The following is a 4,457-nucleotide window of genomic DNA, read 5'->3' as shown; positions in this document are numbered from 1 at the left end:
TGGAATTTGACTATGGTTTCGTGGCTCTCTCGGTGTACTTAACATAGAATAACAACACTACAACACAACAATCTTCAGATATAAAGAGCAACATGACGTATAGTGGGTGTTTTCTACATGGACACAGATGTAACAATAGGATTGTTGTTCCTAGTTTGTGGTTCCGACCACTCAGACCCTGAGTGATGCTGGCTAGAGCTGAAAGTAAGGGAACTGTATGATTGAAGGATTAATGTTAATAAAGTAATTAGTAAGCAAGTAAAGCTTTAACTGCCCATTCTGTATGGTTAAGTAAAGAATGGAATAGAAGGAAACATGGTGGCAGCGGTGTACAAGTTAAGTTGCCGTTAGATGCGAACGAGTGCTGCTGGCTAGCTAATGTAAATTAGTTTAGAGTCGACGACTAACCAAACGCCGCAACGGGAGAGGGCAAAAGGATAACGGTCGTCGGGATGGATGGACTAAAATCTCCGCTAATACTAGTGTTAGACTCCAGCAACCTAGGCATGGAAGAATTGGGAGGAGTTTACATCGTACATGGACCTTACTATGCCCAATGCAGGAGAAAGCACAAGAGTCAAGCTATTCTGCTGTCTCATAGCAGAGAGTGGGAGAGAGCTGAGCGAGGAGAACAGTGAGCTCAATGGTAGCGCTGTTTGACGGACACTGTTATTCAAAGGTGAACGAGGCTGTTGAGAGATACAGTTTTTTTATGAGAAACCAAGGATTAACAGAAAACATTGACAAATACGTCACAGACTTGAGAATGCTAGCCAGTGGTTGTAATTTTAGAGACATTAAAGACTCGATAATAAGAGACCGGATTGCGTGTGGCACAAATAGCTCTGCAATTAGGGAGAGATTACGCAGGGAAGAGAATCACACTCGAAAATGTCTGCAAATATGTAGAGCTACAGAGCTGTCAAGAGAGAACAGCAAAACACTACAAGGACTGAAACAGACAGCCATGAAAAGCAAAGAAAATGAGATCTGCTGTAAGTTTTGTGGTAAAACACAAGAAAGAAGCAAAAACGAATGCCCGGCTTTTGGGGGAAGAAAAGTGTAGGAAGTGTGGGAAAGAAAATCATTTTGCTTTACAATGCAAATCAAGAACAGAGAACGGCAGGAACTATAAGCCAGTGCATGTTGTCTCAGAGCAGGACAGTGACACATATGAGGACATTATGACCATAACAGAGGAGACTGCATGCTGTGACAAAGGAGGAAAAATGTGACAAACACATGACAATGGAGAGAATAAAAACAGAGTTTGAAGATGTGTTCACCGGTGATGGGTGTTTGGAGGGAGAATACAGCATTGAAATAGACAACAGTGTACCACCAGTGAAACTGCCAAAGCGCAGGGGGCCTGCTTCAATGATTGCACCTCTAAAAGAGGAACTCCAGGATCTGGAGAGACAAGGGATCATTACTCTAGTAGAGCAGAGCAGGGACTGGATAAGTAATATGGTCTCAGCGACAAAACCGAATGGGAAGCCAAGAATCTGTAGTGTCCCAAAGCCACTGAATAGAGCACTTAAAAGGAGCAATTTTCCCCCACCTATGATAGATGACATCCTCCCAGAGATGTCAAAGGCAAAAGTATTCAGTTTGTGATGTGAAGCATGGCTTCTGGCATATCAAGCTAGAGGAAGAGTCAAGCTACCTCACCACATTCACCACCCCGTTTGGCCGGTTCTGGTACCAGAAGTCTTCCAAAAGAAGCTCATGCAAGCGCTGGAGGGCTTACCTGGAATATACACTCACCGGCCACTTTATTAGGCACACCTGTCCAACTGCTCGTTAACGCAAATTTCTAATCAGCCAATCACATGGCAGCAACTCAATGCATTTAGGCATGTAGACATGGTCAAGACGATCTGCTGCAGTTCAAACCGAGCATCAGAATGGGGAAGAAAGGTGATTTAAGTGACTTTGAACGTGGCATGGTTGTTGGTGCCAGACGGGCTGGTCTGAGTATTTCAGAAACATCTGATCTACTGGGATTTTCACGCACAACCATCTCTAGGGTTTACAGAGAATGGTCCGAAAAAGAGAAAATATCCAGTGAGCGGCAGTTCTGTGGGCGAAAATACCTTGTTGATGCCAGAGGTCAGAGGAGAATGGCCAGACTGGTTCGAGCTGACAGAAAGGCAACAGTAACTCAAATAACCACTCATTACAACCGAGGTATGCAGAAGAGCATCTCTGAACGCACAACACGTCGAACCTTGAGGCAGATGGGCTACAGCAGCAGAAGACCACACCGGGTGCCACTCCTGTCAGCTAAGAACAGGAAACTGAGGCTACAATTCGCACAGGCTCACCAAAATTGGACAATAGAAGATTGGAAAAACGTTGCCTGGTCTGACTAGTCTCGATTTCTGCTGCGACATTCGGATGGTAGGGTCAGAATTTGGCGTCAACAACATGAAAGCATGGATCCATCCTGCCTTGTATCAACGGTTCAGGCTGGTGGTGGTGGTGTAATGGTGTGGGGGATATTTTCTTGGCACACTTTGGGCCCCTTAGTACCAATTGAGCATCGTGTCAACGCCACAGCCTACCTGAGTATTGTTGCTGACCATGTCCATCCCTTTATGACCACAGTGTTCCCATCTTCTGATGGCTACTTCCAGCAGGATAACGCGCCATGTCATAAAGCTCGAATCATCTCAGACTGGTTTCTTGAACATGACAATGAGTTCACTGTACTCAAATGGCCTCCACAGTCACCAGATCTCAATCCAATAGAGCACCTTTGGGATGTGGTGGACCGGGAGATTCGCATCATGGATGTGCAGCCGACAAATCTGCAGCAACTGCGTGATGCTATCATGTCAATATGGACCAAACTCTCTGAGGAATGTTTCCAGTACCTTGTTGAATCTATGCCACGAAGGATTAAGGCAGTTCTGAAGGCAAAAGGGGGTCCAACCCGGTACTAGCAAGGTGTACCTAATAAAGTGGCCAGTGAGTGTATATATCATTGCATATGATGTGTTGGTCATGGCAGAGGGAGCAACACAGGAGGAGACAAGCAGAGACCACGATGAGAAACTCAGACGCTTCCTGGCCAGGTGCAGAGAGCGAAACATAAAACTGAATGAGGGTAAGTTCAAACTATGACAACAGGAGGTACCCTACATTGGGCACCTGCTGGTGGCTGAGGGACTGCGGGTCGACACAGAGAAAGTGCAAGCAATCAGAGAGATGCCGAGGCCGACAGATGTCAAAGGTGTGCATAGACTGGTGGATATGGTGAACGACCTGTCAAAATTCTATGAACGCCTGTCAGATGATTGTGAGACAGTGAAACAACTCACACACAAAGAGAACATGTGGGACTGGACAGATGAACATGATGAAGCGCTTCAGAAGCTGAAAGACAAAATAGCCAATGTACCAGTTCTAAAATACTACAACCAGGAAGAAAAGTTGACACTGCAGTGTGATGCATCGGAAACAGGGCTGGGAGCTGTCCTAACACAGAGAGGTAAACCAGTAACATTTGCAAGTAGAGCACTTACACCTACTGAGAGAGGCTACGCTCAAATAGAAAAGGAATGCCTGGTGATAGTGTTTGAGATGGAAGAGTTCCATCAATATACCTATGGTAGACAGGTGAAAGTACAGAGCGACCATAAGCCGCTGGAAAATATCCACAGAAAGCCTCTACTTAGCGCACTTAAGAGACTGCAGAGGATACTACTCAGGTTGCAAAAGTATGATATCAGTATAATCTATTTACCAGGCTGAGGTATGTTGCCGGCTGACACACTGAGCAGGGCATACTTACCAGAGAGCACCAAGGGAGACATTGAGACAAGAGTTAGAGACTGTTAACATGATTAATTACTTGCCTATCTCTGCCGAGAGACTGAGCTCAATAAGTTCTGCTACAAAAGAGGGTACAAAGTTACAGAGTGTGGCAAAGATGATTCTGACTGGGTGGCCACAGAAGAAAAAAAACGACATTCCAACAGACAGCCAGCTTTACCACTCATTCCAGGATGAATTGAGTTTCCAGGATGGCATAGTGTTCAGAGGAGAGAGAGCAGTCATACCTGATGCACTCAGAGCTGATATCCCCTGGCGTGTCCACTCCTCTCATCTTGGAGTAGAAGGATGTCTCAGGCATGCCAGGGAATGTGTACTGGCAAGGGATGAATGAGTACATAAAGAAGTTCATCTCCAAGTGTGACATATGTAGGTCAGTAGACCCAAAGCAACAGAGAGAGACACTACACCCTCATGATATGGCATGCAGACCCTGGGCCAAGGTGGGTACAGATTTGTTTTCCTTTCATAACAAGGACTACCTGATAACAGTGGATTATTACTCCTAACTTTTGGGAGGTAGATTACCTTCCGGACACTAAGAGCAGTATAGTAATCAGAAAGCTGAAAGCCCACTTTGCACGACAGGGGGTTACCTGATGTTGTTATTTCGGGTA

Source organism: Lampris incognitus, chromosome 9 (assembly GCF_029633865.1).
Source record: "Lampris incognitus isolate fLamInc1 chromosome 9, fLamInc1.hap2, whole genome shotgun sequence".
In the NCBI taxonomy this organism is placed as follows: Eukaryota; Metazoa; Chordata; class Actinopteri; order Lampriformes; family Lampridae; genus Lampris; species Lampris incognitus.
The sequence above is the reverse complement of the archived record's forward strand: the minus strand, read 5'-3'. Positions refer to the sequence as shown.